This window comes from Cheilinus undulatus, linkage group 14 (genome assembly GCF_018320785.1).
Source record: "Cheilinus undulatus linkage group 14, ASM1832078v1, whole genome shotgun sequence".
NCBI lineage: Eukaryota > Metazoa > Chordata > Actinopteri > Labriformes > Labridae > Cheilinus > Cheilinus undulatus.
In genome coordinates this window covers 21,531,606-21,546,279 of record NC_054878.1, presented here as the reverse complement: position 1 = coordinate 21,546,279, position 14,674 = coordinate 21,531,606, and the positions used below count along the sequence as shown (strand labels likewise).

At 39.0% G+C, this 14,674-nt stretch overlaps 1 protein-coding gene across 12 annotated transcripts in view; it reads left to right on the top strand.

Moving 5' to 3' along the window:
- The window catches only part of epb41l2 (erythrocyte membrane protein band 4.1 like 2), a 78,232-nt gene that overhangs the window by 7,406 nt on the left and 56,152 nt on the right, over nt 1-14,674 (top strand). The window contains exon 1 of one of the 12 annotated variants that reach the window (XM_041805132.1): nt 11,105-11,359. The exons of the other annotated variants lie outside the window; for them this stretch is intronic. The gene's annotated coding sequence lies outside the window, so the exon portion shown is untranslated. Of the gene's footprint in view, nt 1-11,104; nt 11,360-14,674 lie in introns of those variants that run through there. 12 annotated transcript variants of the gene reach the window in all.

The window sequence follows — 14,674 nt, the reverse complement described above, 5'->3', positions numbered from 1 at the left end:
GAACACCGCTGGTAACGCCGCCATTGTATCAACTTCTCACTGAGCTGAGAGGCGGAAGCACACCTACTACAGCGGCTAATAGGAAAGCTCCCTCTGACCTGAGCCTTGATTGGCTGTGTGTGCTAGCCTCTTCATTGGCTGTAGCATCTTTCCTTGCTGGTTTTCCTCAAGTGAGAGTGCAGCGCGAGGAGGCGTTGTAGAGGTGTGTTATTCTGTTAGATGGATTCTATAACAAGACCCTGATGGGTTATGTTGTTTTTGTGGGCATATGACACTAAAAATAAATTGCTTTCTACAGCTTTAAGAGAGTGAATGCCATAATCAGCCCATAAATTGTAGCCTTAGCTATTTTGATAATACACTTGGCTATATTCACCTTTATTTTGTCTTTGAATGTTTTGCAGTCCTACTTTTGGTACAAATTTGTTTAAGCAGCAACATTAAATGTTAGAATTTTTTCCTGCTCAAAGCTGCAACATTGGCTACCAGATCTGTGATCAGTTACTTTTGCCATGTTAGCCAAGTAGGTGCCAACTCTGATAAGTTTTTGCATTGATTAACTGATGATTATTCAGCTGAGGGTTAGATATTCTAAGTTATGTTAATGGTTTTTTCTCTATAACCTGCTTCACTTTTGTAAGATGTTGCCTTAAAAATCTATCAGTTTTTTTTACATAACATACCTTTGATTTGTCCAATCATTGATTCATTAACTGTTCAATCAATTGAATGATTGATAATTAGCCATTCATTCATATTTTTCCTTCTTTCAGACTGTCAGAAAAAGTCATAGAACTAGACAGAAAAAACAGAGAGGGGAGTGAAAGGAGGTGGGACACCAGGGCAGAGCGATAAAGAGGAAGGGATGAGGGGAGGAAAAGGAAGTAAGAGGAGAGGAGTGTCTGGGGTGAGAGGGAGTGCAGACCTGTTAACTTGCACTAATGAGCAGCTCTGAAGTTGGTAACACCAGTAAAATGGGTGTGCATAAAAAATGCTGTTTCCCACTGGTCAAATGTTCAGAGAGAGAGAGAGAGAGAGATAACTGTACGGATGTTTTTCTCTCCAGTCACTTCCTGTTTTCATGTTGACAGTTTCTTAATGAGTGATGGGGAGACTTGACAACATGGAGAGATTTTTGTGGCTAAAAATAATCATTTTAGATAAAGATAGAGTGATCGGAGAAAAAGAGTTTGACGTTACCCTTTTGTCATTCTTCCTTTTTCCTGGTTAGAGGTCAGAGGTCAAAGATTAACTGATACTAGTCATCTAAACAAACAGTCTGTCTGGTCATGTTGAAGTTGTGATGCCCTCACATGACTGAGTGCGAGTGCATTGTGACTTTAGAGGCAACATAGTGGCTGGATGGATGTCGTCTAGTAATTGAGAAAACAGGATGATGTTCTGGAAATGAGGACATCTTGTGGTGTTCACAGGGGGGCTGTCTAATTTTAGAGTTTAGGGTTAAGGTTAGTTAGCAAATTACAGTCAGGCAGCTGGGTCATTGACAACATGAGCTACTGACCCAGCTTGTTAACGTAATGGTTAGCATTTTCCACTGTTAAGGGATTTTATTTATTAGATTAGACTTTGGTTCTGCCTTTATGGTTGATTCAGTTCTTTAACAATTTGCTGTCTAATTCTGAAATTATATGATAAAGATGTGGGAAAAAAATCATACGACAAATCTTGTTGTTTTGTGTGAACATTATCCACACTTCTTTTGTCAGTCAGATGTAATGTCTAAATCCGCACAAGTAAGCAAAATCTGGCATAGAAGTGGGGCGCGATGGTCGAGTGGTTTAAGGTGCGCACTATGTACGTGGGTGGCCTGGGTTCGAATCCGGCCTGTGGCCCTTTGCTGCATGTCTCTCCCCCACTCTCATCCCTGTTTCGGAGTCTATCAACTGTCCTCCGCTATCCAATAAAGGCATGAAAAGGCCCAAAAATGAATCTTTGAAAAATCTGGAATAGAAGTAAATAAACTAAACACACCAAGATGTATTTATGGATAATCAGTTAGGTACAACTTGGTTTTCCCCCATACGGGGGATCATGGGGGGAAACCAATGTTAAGTCAGTTACTAAGCTTTAAAAAACAGTTTTATTAATATCCAATAGGACTGTTTTCACTGAGAGCCAACTGAGATGGCTAAAAAATTCACCCCTGTTAGGCCGGAGATATGTTCTGTTCACATATGTGTCCAGCTTTGTAATTAGTGTTCTTATAAATACACAGCATGTCTTACTGGAAAATACCTCTAGAGGGCACACAAGAGATCAGACTATCTGATGTGTGAGATGTAAACTACAAACATGGAAACACTGGAAGAGGTTACAGTTATGTGTATTCTGAAGTAAGGACTCACTAAAATAGTAACTTTATAATCAATAGAAACATTAGATCAGCAGAGACTGATGACTAGTGGTCAAAACACACCAGCTGCACTTTAGTCCCACAGCATTTTCCTCTGCATACATATGTAATGATCCCGGTGTATCAGTTTTGTTTGGGGCCGTGTTAACTTCTGACTTTCAGCCGATTGTATTCTTAGGTGGGGTTGTAAGAGCAGCTGATGAAAACAGAAAGCTCAAATGTCTCTTCGTGTAGTTTTTTGTTGTGAAAATCAGCCATGTGTGTAATGTAAAGAAATTAAACTAACACAAACACTGCAAAGATTTACTCAGCTGAAAGTCACCGGTTTGTATGGCCATTGACTGAACTGAAACACCAGTCTTATTTTATTTTATTTCTAGATATCTACCCTCCAGGCTCAGACCCACAGTCATTTTCTTGTGCTGGTAGAGTGCACAACCTCAGTTTCTTGCTGATTTGTTGTTGCTGTGTTCCAAAAGTTGACATCTGTTTCAAGGCATCACAAAGAAAACATGAAAATAATGTTAAGGAATCCTGTCATGACTTAGGCAGCAGCTGTAGTCCTAAACATTACACTTAAGAGGAGTCAGGAGCGCCAACTTAGCTCAGTGGTTAGAGCAGGCAGCCATATACAAAGACTATAGTCCTCGACGCACTAGTTGCAGGATTGATTCCTGATCCTGTAGCTTTTTTGCAGGTCATCCCATCTTTCTCCTCCTGTTTTCTGTATCTCTATGCCCTGCGCCTTCTTGATTTTGATTGAGCATTGAGGGAGAAGGGAAAATGATCTTTACAGTGAAGTCAATTTTGTTTTACCATTGAATTACATTCAGCTTTCATACTGTGCTGACTAGCTGTGTGGGTTAAATTGTGGATTCAGTCATGAGCATTAGCTCCATTGTGTTGGTGAATTTAGGCTGGGTCATGGTGAATATTATGTCATGTTTGTACTAAGTATTGTCAGTAGAAAACATCAAACAGTACACTTAGATATTTGAAACCTGTCATCTTCTCTAATCAACACTTGTGCTCGTGTTAGAGAATAAGATGTTACTCTCTTCATGTACATCATCTCAGCACTTTTCAGCTGTAATAATAATGAGCCTTGATGCCTGTGAGGTCATTTGTTTTTTCAAACACCTGTTGTTATCACTCTCTTTGGGATGTGTTTTACCATAGCAACACCACACCCATTGCTCCTCCAGAGATAGAAACTACATCAGATCACACAGTTTTATCTTCACTTGGCTTTACCTTCAATGCTCTCTTCCTCTCTTTAGTTTCTCTCCCTCTCTCTCTCTCTGTCACACACTCCAAGTAAACTGTATCTCTTCTCATGTGCACTCGTGTGACCCACCCGTACTTTCACTCTTTCTCTCTCACACACACACCAGCACTCACATTCACACAGACAGGGCACTTGCGCCTGACTGCTTTAATTGCTGAATAGGGGAGTTTAGCAGCTAACAATAGTAGTTATGAGCTGACCCGCTATTCTCACACACAGACAGGGAGGGAGAAACTTGTAGCTCTAGAAGATAGGGTTTTAAACATCTGTTTAGATTGCATTTTATTCTGGTGGTTTGGAATCAACTCGTGGTATAATGGGTGCCACATTAGGCTGGCAAAGCACCCCCTTACCAAATGATTACCTGGGCTTGACCCTTTGGATGCCTGAAACAGGCCACTATGTGTCTAAGTAATCCTTAGGTATGTGGTGTCGATATAGATATTTTACTGCCCCTTATTGCTTTGGACCCTCCCTCATCTGGAATCTTCATAATATCTTCAGATATCAAACATGTGATATTTAGGACTCCAGGTCACACTGGGGTACTCCAAAGGAATATCCACTAAGGATGCGTGTGATTATCCAGCCAGGCCTCTTGGTAGTCAGCACCCGCATTTCAAGTCAGTTAAACCACACAAACTACAACAAACAGCAGGTGTGTAGTCTCGAGGTCTTGAGTGTGCATTTGAAGCATTATAATGTTAAAAAAAAAAAAAACAGCTGAAACAGTCCTTGTCTGTTTCTGCAGCGTCTTTGAAATCGGTTAAAATTCCAAAGTCATCTAGTGTGTATTCAGCCTTACCGAGATCACAGTCTGATTTTAATAACTACATAACATTGATCTCAGTTTATGAGTAAATACAATGCTTTCATTCCTATCTTGTTATATCTAACTTGGCTGTCATCACTAAGAGCCTTAATCTTTGTGGTTTGGTTAGAATGGTTTCAAAATCTGGCTCACAGGATGTTTTTAAGATTTATTTTGTGGATTTTTTGCCTTTATTCAGAGAGGACAGGACAGTGTAGGAAATCAGGGAGAGAGGAAAAGGAATGACATGCAGGAGAGGAGCAACAGGTTTGATTTGAACCTGCGCTGTCCACTTGGAAGTCAAGTTTCTCTAGATGGAGCATGACTTAACTGCTAGGTTAAGGTGCCCCCTTCTCACAGTATCTTCTGAATATGTCTCTGTCTTCGCCACTTGGCAGTTTTTGGTCTCTTTTAACATCTACCACAATGTTAACGGTGCTAGTACATGCATACTGTCACCTCTTTACAACAAAAGCATAAGCCAAGTTTTAAAAAATATGCAAATAAAATGTGAACTAGTGGGGCACAGCTTCCATTTATTATGGTTAAACTAGTGCCTTTTGGTGACACACATGTCAAATGAGACAGAACCTCCAGTTTTATTACAGTTTTTTGAGTGATGATCATTAGTTAAAGTGGCATAAAGCTGAAAAGAGGCTCTTGTGCTTGCTGATATAGTTTTAGCAGCTCACAACAGCAGTTATGAGTTGACAGTAATAATACAGTAGGAAAAGTAATGATAATGTCGGCCATTTAAGCATACGCTGTCAGCTGACCAATCATTTGCTGAGCTAAAACTAACAATAGCAAACTAAGGACACTTAGGAAAGTCTTCTGCTGCCTGTACAGTAGTGAAGGGTTTGTCAGGTGCAGGAGAGACAGACAGTCAGAGAGTAAGATGAGGGGATGAATGGATAGACAGGCAGGCAGACAGACAGACACACAAACACACACAGGGATTATCCTTTGTGTAATCCTCAGTTGGAGGGTCAGAGTGCAGTGTAAAGAGACAGGCATGTTCACCGTTTTCACACCATAGGCCCGTGTGTTCGTCTGTGTTTGTCTGTGCACGATCAACATTGTTGGTGTGTTAATCAGCATTACTGTAAGTGTGTGTTTACATGTTATTTTGAAACCGTTTATGTGCACGTGTGTGTTGTTTTGGTATATATGTGTGTGTCATTGCGTGACAGATGGACAGATCGTAGAAGAGAACAGCACAGATTAGGATCCCGCTGCACTCGGTGTGGATGTGTGTGGTTATTTCAAAACCAAACCGGGGCTCAGTGACTGTCAGCTGTCGAGCTGTGATGGGATAGCATGAAGAGCTGTGAGCTTATTGCGTCACTGTTTTGGTTTTGGGATGTCCCTGTGTGATCTGCTGGATTAGATTCACGATTCATTATTCTCAGCTGAATGATTGTCAATTGATTTTCAATGGGTAGTTTACAGAACCCTTTGTTCTCGATGTACATCAGCTGTCAGAAACAACCTTTTGTTTCTCAATGGAAACATTTAATGTTTCCTAACAAACAGCAATTAATATTATTATCAACAATAATTTACAGTAATACAGTTTTTTGTATAATTGGTAGTTTGTTTTAGCAAAGTTTAACAGGCATACTGCACTGCACCTCTGTAGTTGTAATGTAGATTAAGGGAAACAATTACGGTAATGTAAAAGATTTTGGGTATCTGTTTATACTCAATATGCTATTATTTTTTTCTAAACTTGTTTTTGTCAGTTTTGTTGAAATATATGCTTTTGTCAACAGGATTCTCCTGTTACTGTCTTTATGGCATTTAAAGGCATATAATGCGGTTCCTCTGAAAATGTACCCATTGCTGGACAAGGACAGGATAAAATAATAAGTGCCAGCTGAAGTCTTTTTCTTCGTTCTTCCCCAGTCCTTAAAGTGTGTTCAAAGGAAAGTTTCTTTAATTCATTCATCAAATTTTAAGTGTGTTTTAAGGACCAGACTTTTAGGTCTGAACTACATTTATGTATCAGTATCATTATCGACCAAAATTTATTTTTAAATATCGGCATATCATATATTGGCAAAAATCCATTATTGTTTATTCCTTGTTTAAGGTGACTGATTACCTAGCTTTACCAGGTTGTCTAAAAGTAAGGAAAAAGTCAGGAAAGTCAAATTGGGAAAAGTTCGTTTCAATTATATGCAGGTACTCTATGTCATTTGGTTTGCAGAGTGTACGCCTACATATCCATTTTTATCTCAGTTTTTTAGATTAAAATGTCTGCTAAATATGCATTCTATGAGATGTTATCTGTTTAGAGGATTTGTTTGGGCAGAGGAGCAGACACAAATGGCTCATTAACTGGAGCCTCAGCCCAGCTTAGTGGGAGGTGTCTGCATCACAGTTTCTGTTTAAAATTTGAACAGCATTTAGCAACAGTGAGTAATAATTGGGGTTTAACGGTTCACAGAGGTCACAGTTGGGTCTGTACCTCAGTTTTGGGGTCAGTCTTTGGTAGAAGTTCAGATCATTGGTAAAAAAGGGAAATAAAATCCTGAAGCTATAGGCTTACTTCTAGGTTTCCCTCTTTATAACTTTTAAGCTGACAGTAGTGTAGCTTACAGTTTGATCCTTCTCATACTTTGAGAACTACCTGTAATAATCTGGTATAGCCTGTGTTGTATTTAACATGAAAAAAGAGGATCAACAGATAATAGGGGTGCAACAATACATGTATCTGTATTGAACCGTTCAATACAGTGCGTACCGAACCGTGTCCACTGAATTGAACAATACGCAATTTTATATATAATTTATCAACTTCTGACGAGGCACTCTGTGCTGAAAGCTCAGTGGATATGTTCTGCTCAGCAGAACATGTGTCAGGTATAGCTGCACCAGATACATTTAATTTTTGATTTGATGTTTTTAAAAATATTCTTATTGTACACCATAGAACAGTGGTTCTAAAATTGTTTTCATGTCAGGGATTGGGTGTGTTTGTTTTAAACTCTGCCAAAAATAGAAAATACACCATCAGGGACCCCCAAATGATACAGTACTGTATTTGGTTGATACTGTGTTGTTAGAGTGTTTCAAGTGTTTCAAAAAATATTTAGGGGGCAATTTATTTGTAATATGTACTCTGCTGCTAAGAATGCACCACATAAGATGGGTGATTTCTCCATCTGATAAATGTATTTTTTTTTATATTATTCTTATTCTTACATGGTGCTGTTTTTGTTTTATATGGTGCTAAGTATGCACAGCAGAATATGTGTCAGGTATAGCTGCACCAGATATATTTAATTTTCAATAAAAAAGTAAAAAAAAGGCATGGAAATTTCTCTATTTTTGTATCGAAAAAGTATCAAACCAAACCAAACTGTGAATTTTGTGTATCATTGCACCCCTAATAATTAAAGATGCAAAATAAAAAGCAACACAGAAATGAAAAGTCTAAAATCTCATGAAAAGATGAAATTAAGAAAATGTAATAAAAAATACTTTGGTTTTAAGAAGTGTGTTGTGATGCTGTCACATACTTGTTAGTATGTGACAGCATATTAAAGGCTATAAATACACGTGAGTGTATAGAGGTTGAGAATGCCAGCTAAAGTGTGTTTTACTTATGCACAATCATGATTTATTTTTGTCAATGAAGGGCAGAAAAATAGCTCCTGTAAACACAAGACAGGGCGTTATAATGGAGTCTAAGCAGAGCACCAAAATACACACTTTTTTTGCAGTTGTCCTCTATTTTTACATATCTGTGTATGGCCTTTGAAATGTATTAGCATTGCTAGTGTCTTCAACCCTCTCTACTTTTACATCCAGAGGTATCTTAAAAACACAGCACAGAAGAGAAAGAAATAGTTGGGAAGTTTTTGCCACCTAAATTGGTGGGTAAAACGTTATTATAATTCTCCATTGAGACCAGAGACTGTAGGACAAACTCAGATGTATTTGTCGTGGGACTATGTGCAATAATAACGATAATGAGTTTAGCCAGCTAGTAATTCTTGTACTGACCAGCAAAGTTGACAACATTTTACCATTTACTTAACTAAATGTGTACTTCCCTTGCGTCAGACTGTATTAATAGTCTATGATTTGGATCTTCTCAGTACATTCAGAACATCTCTTCATCAACCTGGGATATCAACAGGAATGTTTATGTAGACTATTTTTATTTTAAAGCCTCTTATCGTATTTTATGCTGGGGACACAAACCCAAAATTTATGTTAAGCTGCTCTAATGGGGCAGCTGCTGGCTGTGCTGTGTCAGGTCTGTCATGGTCCACGCTCAAGACTGGTAATGAAACTTGCACAGTCAAATTGATTCCCTAAAACATTTTTAACAGACATTCTAATACACGACCTTGGGTGATTAACTTTGATTGACTTTGATGATATCTGACCTCTTATCCAGCACTAGACCTAAACTTCCTTTATCCATTAAAATTTTCTAACATCTGCTTGGTGGATTGACTAAAATGCTCCGTACAAATTGGTGAGCTTCATGCATTGTATTCATTGACTTATGTCATCCCCTGACTTTCTCTATAGCATAACCGTGATGTTGAAAAACTACAGACTTCAGTGTACAGTTTCTTGTCCCCATCAGGATGGATTTTAATGGTGATGTCTTTCTGTCCTGTTCTGAGTTGACCCTTTTATTGCCAAATGCTTTTATAAGTAAAGACATTTCTATCACCAGTAGCTTTATTTCTTAACATGTTGATATAGTAAGCAGCTGTAAGACTGCTAACATGTTAGGCTGAAATGGTACATGTGAAGCCTAAATGACTGTAGAGTCTATTGATAAACCACATGATAAAATTGCCAATGCAGGTTTTTTTAACTGCCTTGCGAAACTGTGTAGTTGCACAAGTTGTTGAACTTGTGCAATATGTATCTCTATTCCGCCTTTATGACAAATAATATACCTCTCTCTAATGTGACAGATGTAACAGGTTGCACTGTGACTGCACTACTTTACAGTGTTGAAGTTAAAGCTGTGATTACCCAGTTTGTGTGTGTTATAGAGGATTATGATATGATATAATTACAGTAAATCTGAGAAATGTTGTGTGGGTTTGTGAAATGAGCTAGAAACCAGCTGGTCCAGAGTGATACACTGGGTCAACTCTGCACACATGTACACATACATCTCTGGATAAGATTAATAATGTTATGATATATGAAAAACTGTTGCCTTTTAAACAGATGTACACTGCAGACCTCTGGATCACTGCCAACACCTCAGATCATATTAAGCACTTCAGAAGCCTGTGTCTCTTTAAGAAATGGCTATTTACCCACTCAGAGCCATAATAAGTTGCTTTCTATGGCATGACAGTTGTAAAAAGATAATTTACTAAGGGTTGGAAAAGTCATTAAATTGCATTTCTGCAGCAGATTGAATAAGAGGAATGTCTGCACTTTCTCTCTGGTTTACTTCAGGTGATGGCACTATTGTACACATTTCTTATTTCAGTGTCATCATGGAGATATAGTTACAGATGCTTGAAGGCTTGGTTGATGCTTGTGCATTCTGAAAAAGCCTGACGCAGCATAAAGCTAATTAGCTACTTGTAGCTGCAGCTACAGTGTCCATGCTGACAGAAAATGTCAGAGCAGATGGCTACAAGTGTCATAAGTACAGCCAAGCAGCCTTTTTCAGTGGGTGTGGTCTGTCAGAAAGGATGAGGCAGGGTGTGTGTGTGCGTGGAGATGGGGTGTGTGTTGTGTGTGTGTATGTGTGTGAGGGGTGTTACAGTCGTTGTAGGTCCAGCAGCACTTTATATCTTGTGTAAATCTGACAGGGTTTGAAATGGGTTTAGGCACGGTAATAATCTCTATTGTCACTCCTACGCTCGACCACTAATCTGTATTTTTCCTGCAGTAATCTCTTGTCTCCATGGGGATTTATTGTTGTAGTCCATGAATGTGGTTGCCTTGGAGACCAGTTCCTCCCCTCTCTTTGCCCCCTTTCTGCCCATTGGTGTGGGGTGAGTGGCCGTGTATGTTTTTATTTTATTGGACTAAGAGAAGTCATGTCTGAACACTAATGTGAAACCAATGGTGGCCTTGACCGAGCTCTTTTGTCTCTTTCTTCTTTCTTTTGCATGACTTTTGCACCCAGTACCGCGCTAGTCCCTCATAAAGTTTTTATCTCTCGGCCACAAGCCAGGTCAGGAAGTTGTTGTTGCTATGACAACAACCCCTGAAACCCAGACAGACAGCTGTAAAGTTGTAAGTGGGATAGCAATTGTGTTAGTTGCAACCTCTGCAAATTTATTTGTGTAAAGGGTAAACAAAGCGTCTAGGTCAGTAAAAGTTAATAAAGGTCACTGCGGCAGCAGATTTTTAGCCGAAGAAGATAAATATACAGGGAGGAGCGTCATCATGGGTGCATTAGAATCCATGGCTGTGAAATTTATATGAGATTGTCTGTGCTAATGTTGAGCAGTAATCTGTGACAGTAAGTGTACAGTCTCCGTACTACTTTTTACATCAATCCTCTTCCCATCTCTCTTTGCCTCTTACTCAGCTCTACTCATTCACACAGTCCTCTCCACCCCCTCCCAGTTTCCCTTCTCTCTCCCGTTTTTCTGCCCTTGTTTCTCCGAGCGAGGGTCCCGAGGGAAGCAGACGCAGAGCTGCGATGGAGAGAGAGAAGAGGATGGAGGAGAGAAAATGGCAATGACAGTTTGTAGGGCAGGCATTTTGCTGAGAGGTGGGGAAGGAAAGTGAAGGAACAGGAGGATAGAAAAAGAAAGAGAAGAAGAGCAAAAGAAGGTGAAAATAAACAGAAGGGAAAAGGGAGGTGGAAAAGTAAAGAAGAGAGGATAAAGGGAAGGAGTTAAAGGGAATAGAGAGAAACAACAAGCAACAATAGGTAAGAGAAAATTAATTAATTCATCTTATTGATCTGTTATATGCCTTAACATAACAGGTAATAGAGGGATGATGTTATACCCTGTGTAGAGCAACAGTAAAGCCTTATAGACCAGTCAGTGTCATTGTAAAGCATTTTTTTATCTGTGCTGTGACAGTGAGATGCAACAGAAGTTGACTGACCCTGTTGACAGATTTGTTTAAGAAAACATTATAATCTAATAAACTGAGCCAAAGCAAATAAGATTGCAAACTTGGTGTAAAATAAATACTGATAAGCTGCTTGAGTAGCAAGCAACTAGAGAAAATGTAAGGCAACAAGAATATGAGGAAGAAAAAGTAAATTATACAGGATATGTTATGTTGAATTGAACATCCCTCTAATTAGAAAGCACATAAGCAAACAAATTCTGTGGCTAATTGTGTTAGTAATAACCCCGCAGGCTTTTTTCCTGACTATCTGGATAACTGGGTTACTTGATCGCTGCTAATTGACTGTGAGGAAGTTGGATTAAACGTCCAATGACATGTGAGTTACACACTTTAAGCCTTTAGGCAAAATCAGCATGTATTCAGAAATAGCCAAACAAAAAATGAATGACATTTCAACCCTTTAAATGCAGGAAATAAGTTTATAGTGGGTTTTTGAAAATGGGTCATTTAACCCTCATTTGACCTCATTCATATTGCAGAGTGATGCTGAATGCTGACTGCCAGCACCCGGACACTGACTTCTACTAGATTCTCTGCAGATAGTTTTACAGCCATAAACCATTCAGCATGTGTATATATATATATGTTTGTGTATATTTATGAAGAGGGGCTGTAATAATGTCACCGCCATTGTTTATATGGACTGTGGGAAGAAGAGAAAAAGAGGAGGGGTTTCATGGGGGGATAATGCGAGTGGGCGAATGGACGAGATTGAAAGGGGGCCCGGAAGAAAGGGATTGTGAGAGAGGAGAGAGAGATGAGTTTAGAGATGTGGGTAGAGAAAAAGAGAGAGGCACCCTGGGCTCAAGAGAAGAGAGGGTGAGATAGGGAGTAGAACAAGGTTCCTGGTGTTGAGTGGTTGTAGAGAGAGAGAGGGCTGATTTAAAGCAGGCCTAAGTGGCCGTGACGAACAGTTTGCAAGAAGCTGCACCCTGATGCCAACTCACACAGACTGCTGGATAGTCCTTTGAGAAACAGCATCTCAGAGGAGAGGGGAGTGCAGCAACAACGTATTTACAGCCCTGTTTGATGGCAGGGTATTGCCTCATCCGCATGGATAAAAATATGCTCCTGTTGATTTAAAATTTTACTCTGATGTCTATCACAGATGGCAGCCTGCAATCTTCAAGCATTTCCCAAATTCCCCTTTCCTTTTCTGCACATTTGAAAGACTGAGTAAGGATGTCATCATGCCTGAATCATCCACAGCTACACTTCAGCACCATAGTGGCTCAACAATGATAGGAATAAGAAATATTAGAGCTGAGACTGGATTTAAGTCAGGCAAAAGTATTTTAAATGTGCACAGATATTCTTCAGCCGTCACAATAAATACCACAGTTCTTGTTTATTAAAAAACAAAACATGTTTATTTGTTGACTAGCTCAGCCATGTGTGGCTGAGGTGATGTAACATGGTTCATATTTCATTATATTCACATATTAGACATAAACAGTGTCTACCCCTTATTGTTTCTAAACATGATGTTTTGGGGAAGTGACCAGTTATGAGTTCCTAGAGCACAATCAAACTGCTCAAAATGACAACACAAACAGAAAGGGTTCAAAAAGGGGACAACACACTTGGTCATTTCCTGTACCACTGTCACATGGGTTTTCACTGACTGGCTGGTCTCTTTAGAAGACGAAAACAGATCCTTCATTGACTCACTTTAATGGGAAAAGTAGTTTTTTGTTTTAAAACTCAGTATCTGAAAAAAATCAAAAGGGATAGCTCATTTAAGTGCATATTTACAGTAGGTGCTACAACTCCCCCTCTCCCCATAAAACAAGCCTGTGATGCCATACTCAAGTCATGCCTGTGTAGAAGATCAGTTATTTTATAAGTCTCTCTGTGTTTGCTTCTTTGTAACTGCACCTTTAGTTTTAAGTTCCATTTCTTCCAGCTCTGCATGCCAAGCTTTCTGACAGCACCACATTTCCTAATGTGAGCATTCCCAATAAAAGCCAGACAACAAAATAACTACAGACTTTTATTGTGAAGAACTTAACAAAAGTATTAGGGCTGTAGTCAACCAAAGAAAATCTTGGTCGACCAAAATTGATCTAGGTCGAACTAAAGCTTTTAGATCAATTAATCGACCAATCAAATTGAAGCTGTCAGCCCTAGATTTAACTGAGCTTTAGCAGAAGTACCAGAGAGTGTACGGAGCTTTTTTTTTTTTTTTTTTTTAGTGTACGGAGCTACAGTGTTTATAGCTGCTTCTCTGACCTCATTCAACACCATGGCCATTTTTTAAATCTTTGTATTTTACGTTTGTATTGTGAACGCCCTCATCAGGAAATGTGCTCAAGTCATTCGTAACTTAACACAGCAGGATAGATGAAATGTTTTACGTTTCATCGCAGCGCAGTTAGAAAGATGTAAACATAGAAAACTTTTAAGTATTTTTTTTCTGTGCTCCTATTCTTAGGCTAGGCCCGTCACGATATCAGTTTTTCACTTCACGATTATCGTGGTTAAAATATGTCACAATAATGATATCATGATATCAATACAAATTTAAATAATAAGTGGACAATTAATCAAATTTATCTTTAACTTTATTTATGTTGTATTCTCTCTTTTGGCAGATGAATTACACTCAAAATACCTGTCTAAGGAGGTACTGCAGCTGTTGTGTCATTGCGGAGGGTCAGTGTTTGTGTGTGAGGAGGAAGGAGGAGGGTTGTTGGGGTGCTACAGGAGGGAGACAAAGCAGGGCGGAAGAAAACGGGGCGGCTGTAGAAAGCAAACTGTGTTCAAGTGGCACTGGATTTACATAATATTATCATATGCACATTTTTAACATGATAATGAAATTTTGTTTTTTAATACCACGATTTTTGTCAATTAAAAAGATAAGAAAAATACCGTAATATCATTTTTAGGCCATATCGGCAAGGCCTATTAAAGACATAAAAATTCTAGATGAGGAACTTATGTTTTATCTGTTTACTGTGCCTCATTTGTGTTTTACTGGCAAGATCAGGTGATATTCAGCTGTTTACCTGGCTGTTCTTAAGCATCGGAGCGAAACATCCTGATAATGGGACTCAAACTGAGCTTTTATGTGTCAAATGTTACTTTGTCAGGTGTTTCT